Below are 9062 nucleotides of genomic sequence, written 5' to 3' on the forward strand. Positions count from 1 at the left end.
TCTTTGTTACCCAAGGAGTAAGAGCTGGTTAAGCCAGCATTCTTGGTGCTTTGCACCAAAGGAGAGGATGTGAAAGTCAGGCCATCAGCTCCTCTTGCTGTTTGGGCCCCATCATTTTTAGGTTTGAACCTGTTAAGTATTGAGCCCCGTTAGTCTCTGACTGCAATGGGGGCTAAGTGTCCTCAGTGTATCACAGGGGTCATTAAGTCTTCAACTCTGCAAGTTTAGCGTCAAGCCTACAAAGCAGTGCTTTAATTGGCTTTAAGAGGGAGAAGACAACCCCACCCCATAAAAGTGACTTTCTTCCTCTTTCTCTTCTAATTCACAGATCTCTCGGAGGACTTTCTTTTCCTCCAAAAAATAAATTCTTGCCCTCAGGCTGAGATCCTTCATGCAAAGCCTCTTCCCTGAGTCCATTTTAACCAGAGTGCCAGAACCTCACAGTGGTATTGGTTTAGAATGAAAGCACTTGGAAATAGGTGCCAGTATTTGATTATTGCCCAAGGAGTTATGAACAAGGGTACCTGGCAAGCAATAGGACAGTAATTGAAGTGAATACATTCTAGACCTTGTCGCAGTTAATTATTTCCTGTTGCAGAGGATATGGGCCCTCCGAGCTGAGCTCTTATTCGACCAGCAGGCTTCAAGAGGTTTGTACACTCTGCCTCATTGTTGATTGATTGATGCTGGCCTCCTTTTAACAGCTTTGGCTTGGAGATCTAAGTGGCGATATTTAAGTGCTGAGCTGCTTTCACTCTTCCGCTTACCCCTGAGCGCCGAAAATAGTTTAAAGGCTGGAGAATCTAATAGAACTGGATACCAGAGCGGGCCTGATTGTGAGATTTTGTGTGCTCCACGCTCACTGATTTTAATGGCAAGCTGTCAGCATATTGCAGGATTGGGCCCCATAAGCAGTGGGGAAAGTAGCTAGATAGTATTCCTTTCTCTGGCACAATACTCTGCTATTCTGCTACAACCTTTCCTTTCTCAGTTTTGTCCAAGGCAACTCCAAGGTCAGGCTTTTGTGCAAGTGAAAAGTCCTGGCCCAGATCTTTAAAGGTTTCTGTGGGATCCCATTGGTTTCAGTGGGAGTCAAGTGCCTAAATAGCTTTGAAATATCTGGAGACCAGCTCCTTATCTGGTATAAATCAGCAAAGCTGTCTTCTGCCAATTTAACCACAGATGAAGATCTGGCACCAAGTAAAGCTATTGTATCCCCATGGCTTGGAGACCTCCAAAATCCCTTCCTTTCCCCCCCACCGAGTTATAACAATTGTGCCTGTCTCACAAAAAGCTGTACTAGATAGTATCAGACCTGCCTGATACTAATATACCCTGCATTTCAAGGCCCCAGTTCTGCAACACACCTAAGCTTAAGTGTTTAACTTTAATGGGACAATGGGAAGTCAGTGGCATTTACACATGTGCTTATGGTTAAGCAAGAGCATCAGTGCTTTGCTGAACTGGTGCCTAAATTAAGACTTAAAAAAAGGGCCAAAGAAGCAAAATGATGTCCTGAATGTCTTCTCGTTTACACTGGTGTAAATCAGGAGCTCCTCCGCAAAAGTCAATGAGGTCTCAGAAATGTAAAACTAGTGTAAGAGGAGAATGGGCCCCTGATTGTGTAATCTAACAGTCTACATTTCTGACCAGCATTTGCTCCACAGTTCATGGCAAAGTCCCATTGACTGTCAGCATTTCAGGGGCCATAGCTCCTATCCTCTATGCACTCTAACCTCTGATTCCAGTGAGATGACTCCATGTAGGCATGGAGAGCCACCCATCTGGTGCTCATTGCAGGATCAGGCCCTAACAATGCATCTTGCCATGGCAGGGAGGGCTACATTTCAAGCCACCGATGTAGCCATTGTGAGGCCAATGGTCTGAATCCAAACCTCTGATCCTAGTGTCCTCAAATTCTTAGAGGTTCAGAAACTGACACTGATCTGCACCTACATTGTGGGCTTTGTATAATGCCTGTTCAAATAAATAAACTTTTTATTGACTTTGGTGGAATCTGGACCATGGAAATGACCTTAGCTGTATTGTCTGAATCAAAACCTCTGGGTCTGATTGCCATAAACACAAGAGGAGGTTTTGAAACCTAGGTTTGAGTTTTGCAGCTTGAGTCTGTCTCTGTAATGATCAGTCTGTTTCCACTTGTACCCATCCTCTCCCCAGATCTTTGCTTCAGTGGGTACCATCTGCAACAGCGCAATGTGTCAGACACCAAGAAAAAAAATAGTAAAAGCCATCTCCAGTGCCAATGCAACATTGATTTAGCATGAGCGCTCTGCTGCCCTCACATGTTCCTCCCAATTGACAGGGAGGGAATTTCCAAATGGGCTCATAGGAAGGCCCTGCAGCATGCTGACCCTAGCGCAAGCCCTTAGCTTGTTTGACAGAAAGCACATTTAAAAAAAAATACAGCATCAGGGAGTAGGCACGGACTCGGATGCCACTGCAGAAGACAGACAATCAAAGGCCTCAGATGTCTGGATCTTAGATGGCAACGTGTGTGTGTCAGCTGCCAAAACAGTTGCTTTAGCTGATTGAGCAGGGGGTCCAATGGGAACTATGTATCACTAACAGGAACATGCGCTGACAAGCCAACTTTACAAGTCTCTGCTAATGTACCTTACAGCAAGGTGCATTCTTATCTTCAGTGCACATGTAATCCACTGGTGTGTGTTTATAGGTCCCCCCTCTGGGACAATCCACAGAGGATACGAGTTGTTTAAGCCAGCCGTTGCAGAGCCTTGGTGTTTTTATCTCCCGCTGTAGGGGTTTGTGCTTCTAGCTCTGGAGGTCCCCTGTTCAGTCCCCGGTGTGCAGGCCAAGAGGACGATCACCACACATGCTTTAACTTCAGCTGCTGCAAAGAAATCTGTGTGTTTTACGCCCCTAGCTGAGAGAAGCTGATTGGATTGTAAACTTTTACAGATTTTAAATTCTTTGGGGGCAGGGACTGTCATTTTCTATGTATTTGTACAGTGCCATGCACAGTAGGCCCCAGCCTAGTTAGCTGCTAGGACAAGCACTTAAAAATGGAGTCCGAGCACTTTAGAAAAGGATAAAGATCACTAGCCCCATTGGAGAAGCTGAGGTGCAGATAAAGGGAAGCAATTGCTTCAGTTATCAGAGCTGCTCAGAGCAAGAAATGGAACCGAGCTCCTTGACTAGATTTGGTTATTTCATGAAAATGTTTGGAGTTTTCTTTTAAAAAAAAAAAAAAAGATTTTTTTTATTAAATGGAAATTGTTGCGAATTTCAATTTTTGTGAAAAACAAATTAAAACTGAAAAAAGAAAACAGTTAAAATGGATTTTTATAGTTTTCAGTTGCTGAAAAATTTCAGTTTTTAACAGAACTTGCAGGTGTTTTTTTTTTGGGGGGGGGGGGTTGACAAAAACCCTAAGAGAGCCAATGTTTTTTGTTTTTGTTTGTGGGGCAGGGAGAGGGGAACATTTCCCAGTCAGCTTTACCAGTGACCTATCCACTGGATGACATGGCCTTTCATTGCCTTTGGAGCACCTCGTGATAGAAATCAGTATATATGAAAGAAGAATCAAACGGGACATTTGAATCCAAGAGGAAATATTGAGCTGTTGTAAATAGACAGCAAACGAAGAGATCCACTGAAGAACCCATGCCTATTTATAACAGGTAAGGGTTTATCTGAAGAATATAATAGCTAATTTTTATGGAGAGCCTTTCATCTGCAGATCTCAAAGCACAGTGCAAAGGTGGTAAGTAGCATTATGCCTACGTTCGACTGAAAAATAGTGTGATCTAACCTGGGTCGTAAGCTGCATCTCCAGTAAATCACCCATTTCCTAGGTTAAAAGAATGGGGAACAATTTTAGAAGAATGCTGCTGCATGAAGAGCAAATTTCTGAGCATGTATATATGAGGTTATCAAGGTTTCAGTGTCTATTCCTGTACATTCAGGGGTCTATAGCAGACGCAGATTTATGAACTTTTTGTTTCTTAAGAATTGAGGTGTTTATCTTTTCCCTAATGGGGGCTCTAAGCATAACTGGCAAGACCCATGTTGTTCTTGCTTGTCCTCGAATTAAAATGTATTGTTTATGAATTCCATTATGAACACTCATAATGAAATGAACAGCTGGAGTGGGCCGTGCTGGGTTACAGTCAGAAATGTAATGATAGGCTTGGAGTTATAACTAGGGTAGGACTGCAATGCAGAGAGAGAATAATCAGAAGAAAAAGTCTAAAGATTTATGGTAAGCTCCTTATAACTCATTTGCATTGAACTGTATTTCCCTACACTCATCAGGTGGATGTTTAACTTTAATGCAGGGTTTTAGGGTTTTGGAGAGGGGCTTGAAGGGGAAGTTATGGTCACAATTTATTTTCTTAGGACTGCTGCATTTTTCTGTAGTGAACAGCATCAGTCCTGGCAGGCTGGCTTCCAAAAGGTAATGTAATTCATACAGTCAGCATAAAGAAGCCCAGGCATTGTCAGCCAACAGTTCCTTGCACTCTGCCTGTTTTCAGTTTCACAGACAGAGAGGAGGTAAATTGTGTAATATGCAGATAATCTGAGGGTATGTAAAATAAGACAGTCAATGAACGAAATGAATCCATACCAAGATGCTTCATCAAGATTAGGGATGGGAAAGCTATTTGGGACCCAAAAGTTCACCATAAAACTCAATGAACCTTTTCTGAGTTGGGATGTGGCCAGAAGCATCAGCAAACCATACAGAAGGCCCTGGTCATGCAGAATCCCAAACCAGGTTGGGACAGACATACAGAACAGGAAATCCTGACTGAGGCTCCATTGTGATTGAACCAGCATGGAACAACATGAAGTGAGTGTTGGTGTGTCAGTGTAGATGGAATAAATGAGCACACTAAGTAAGCGGAGTTAACATGACCCTGTAATTGTCCAACATTAAACTGATTATAAACAATATTCAGGGTTATACTAAGACCTCCACCTGCTGACTACTGTGGCAAGCCCATCATTCCTTTTCCCTGTATCAAGGATTTTTAAACAGTTAAAGTATTTGACATGTAAAGCATTCAATAAAGAGACAAGGTGAGGGAGGTAATATCTTTTATTGGACTAGCTTCTGTGGTGAGAGAAAAGTTTTCGAGCTCACGCAGCGCTCTTCAGAAGCTGGTCCAACAAAAGATATTACCTCACCCACCTTGTGTCTCTAATATGCTGGTAGTGACATGAAATATATCTTCCATTTTAACATCATCCCTTGCTCCTTTTCTATTTAGCTGAAGGGAAGTCTTTAGAAGGAAATCCCCATGTGACAGTCTCTTCATAGGTATAGATGGTAATAACTGTCCTGTCTGGGGAAAAGAGAAGTTAGATGAATTGGGCTGAAGGAGTTGCTTCTGCTGTTGAAGTCCAATCCCATTTCCTAAAAGACACCACAAGAGAGACATGCACAAAAGGAGAGAGAAAAGAACAGCAAAGAGAGAAGAAAATGCAGCTCCTGTCTCTGGTTTTGACTCTTACTTGTAACCTCAGTGCTGGAAAAAGACTGGCACAGCACACTGTCTCAGCTACTCTAAGACCTGGCAAATTTGTACCAGCATTGGGATGTTTAGTGCATTGCATTCAGCTGCTTCTTTCTAGTCACAGGTTCACAGGAGTGTTGCAAAATAGCCTGTCCTCACATTATTTTGTCCACCAGCTAGGCTTAATTTCCAACACACCGATTTTGGTTCATTGATTTCTGGTCCCACACTGTTCTTGTTTACCAGGCACAATCTCAGCACAGTTTTGAATTATATCGGTAGGTCTTTATCTTGGTCTTTCTGTCTCACTTTTTCCAGCCTTTACCCTTCAACATTTGTTATAGATTGTTGACATTTTATGAACTTTCACTCACTTTTCCACAGTTGAGTTCACAATCCAGGTTAATTTTTAGACCTGCTGAACTACCCTGCCCATGGGTGCAGGTGTACAGGAATAAATGGGTACTCTGTGCCTGCTCCTAATTCTCTCATGCAAGCTGAGGGAGGGGCAGGAATCTTGGTTCCATCTCTTTATCCACCAGCAAGTTAGAGCTGAGCTAGTACAAAGGGTGTTGTCTTAGGCTGACCAGATGTCCTGGTATTATATGGACAGTCTCGATATTTGGGATATGTCCACTCCCTGTCCTTATTTTTTGACACTTGCTAGCTGGTTCCCCTGTGTCTGCTACCAGAGTGAGGGGGAAGCAGGAAGGGAATTGTGCCAGAGGCATTCTGCCTCCAAAGGCTATTCTTGGGGGTGGTGCAGTTTACCCACCCACTCTTGCTCAGGGCTGCACCGGAAAGCAGAGTCTAGCCCTTCATTAGCAGAGACATTTTTAATGCATCTTAAGCCGTTACAGTAACACGTAGCACTTACCATGTACAGCCCAAACATTAATTAAGACTCACCCCCTCCACGTAAGTGAGATAGGTGGTAAGTGATGTTAGCCCCATTTCATAGGCAAGGCAAATGTGATGCAGTGAAGCTGAGCAATTCATCTTGGGACACACGCACAGTCTGCTGTAGAGCCTCAGAAGTTCTTAATCTCCACTTCATCTGCTATTTGCTACATCACGCTGCCAAGCTGAATAAATGTAGTCATTGTAGACAAGGCTGCCCAGGCTGCATTCTCCCCTCAGTGGCACTGCTAATGGGAGTTACGTGTACACTTTGAGGGGAAGGCAAGATTCTAATGTCTTATGAGATACCACAATGCTGTTACAACTGCTGAAGTGCAGTTTCAGGCAAGTGCTGCTGCACAGACTGCATTGACGATGCATGTGACCTTTTAACCTTGGCTAACTTGAGAGGAGTCTGTATAAAGTGGTTGCCAATTAATGGCTACTTTATAAATAGAAAGATATGAAATCTGTATATTTGTCCTTCCTAATGTTGGTCATTTAATAAACTTGTTAAAAGTCTATTGTCTACAGTACCATTAAATATGGTAGTATTTGTCTGTTGGGCCAGGTAATTAAGGATTAAGAAATACTAACAGAAGAAGAAAAGAAAAGCTGGTGTAATTGCTACTGACATTGTTTTGAAAGGTAGCAAATTTAAAACTGGTAATAGGAAATACTTTTCCACACAAGTAGTCTGTGTAACTCATTGTTAAAGATATCACTGAAGCCAAAAGTTCAGCAGGGTTTAAAAAATATTAAATATGTATCTGTGTGACAGGAATAGCCAATGTTCTTCTTGTAAGAATTTAAAAACAAGCCCAGAGTTTTGCAAACAATATACTCTCTCATTTTTCAGGGCATAAGAAAAACTCTAATGGTGGTTAAGAGGAAAATTTCATTGTGAGCCAGCAGATTTGTTGCACCTTCCTCTGAAGCAGATGCCGTTGGCTGCTTTCAGAGACAAGATACTGGGAGAGATGGACCACTGGTCTGATCCAGTAAGACTGTCCTGTCCATCAGTTGGGCTATCTAAATCTATTTTATCCATCACTGTCAAATCTAGTACCTTCAGTTCCTTAAATTACATTATCCACATGACCATAAATATGATTCCACTTAATCCATTTATTATTGTTAACAAGGGGCCTGATCAACACATGAGTTTCTTGCTGCTGTGTGTTAGGTTTTTCTGAATTGCTGGTCTTGGCAGCAAGACACCTCCTTGCTATCCCAATGAAATCTACAACTCCCTTTGGGAATGTTTTGACAAAGGGTTCTGTGGAGTCATCCTGTCTGAAAACAAGGTGGATACTGAGACTAATGTAAAGAGGCTGTTCCTTCGAGGTCGTATTTAATTTTTTACCTCCACAGACCAAGGACAGAGCCCCTTTAAATCCTGTTTTCCCAGAGCATCCTGGTAAGAGCACTTGGCTGGTGCTCTAGTATTAAACCAATCTGAAATAATGTTGAAGGGCAGTTTACTTATTTGCATCCCTACTTTTTTGGTATCTTTGTTTACGGTGCCCACTGTATCTTGGAATCTCCTTTGTTTTACACCCCAAACACAGTGTTGTATCACAACAAGGATACGCTCCTGCTATTTCTTGCTATTCCATTATAAATCATTTATATTTCTTGTAGTGTTTGCATCTCTTTAAAAGTGGAACAATTCCTTTAAAAGGAATTGAACAATATGAACCTCCTAATCAGTAACAGTGCAAGAGACCCAGGCTCTAACACAATACACTTCAGAAAGGTAATCTGCTGTTTGGAAGAGTCTCTGATACATGCCAGGAGAGGACTCTCATCAATCATACCTATTAATAAAGATGTGTAAGATATTCAGCTTAAACTATTTCATCTTAGACTCAGAGCAGTCTTGGAATCACTTCCCCAGTCATCACAGCAGCTCTGTCATTATGGACACCTGTTCTTATGACGATTTATAGGGGGCACATTCAACCCACTTGAAAGGAGATGAATTCTTTCCCTTCCTCACTGCAATTCTCCATACTCTAAATGAAATCCTGAGGATCAGCTCCAGTATATCTCCTTTATAACTGTGCACATCAAAGACACAAACTTCCAACCAAGGAGGGCTGTACTAGGACTAGATGTTCACCAAAACAGTTCCTAAATCACTTTCCTACTACTTAGCTTGAGGAACTCATCGCCACAAGCTGCCATTGAGATCAAGATCTTACTGGATTGGATATTTATATGGATAATGAGCAGATCTGCTCATTAATTGTTTTTTCAGTGCATTTTTGGGCAAATTTACTATCCATTGAAAAATTTTGCCCAGCTTTAATGAGAGCATGTAGCTTTAAAAAAAACCCCACCACTTTTGTTTTGTTTTTTTAAATTCAAGAGTCTTTCAGGGGATACAAGTCCTCATGCTTGAAGGCATGTGCCAAGTTCTAACTACTGCAGGTTAGGAAGAAACTTCCTCTGGGGGCAGCTTATTCCAGCAGTGCCCAGTACAGACTTTCTTGCATCTTTTGCTGAAGAAACTGGCACTGTCCACTGCAAAAGGCAGGATACAGCACATGATGTTCTGATCCAGTACAGCAATTCCTATGTTACATCCCGTAGTGTCACTCAATGAAGTGAATGGATGGGAAAGCTTAGATCAGATGAAAGAAACTATTGCCT

This window comes from Gopherus evgoodei, chromosome 2 (assembly GCF_007399415.2).
Source record: "Gopherus evgoodei ecotype Sinaloan lineage chromosome 2, rGopEvg1_v1.p, whole genome shotgun sequence".
Classification (NCBI taxonomy): domain Eukaryota; kingdom Metazoa; phylum Chordata; order Testudines; family Testudinidae; genus Gopherus; species Gopherus evgoodei.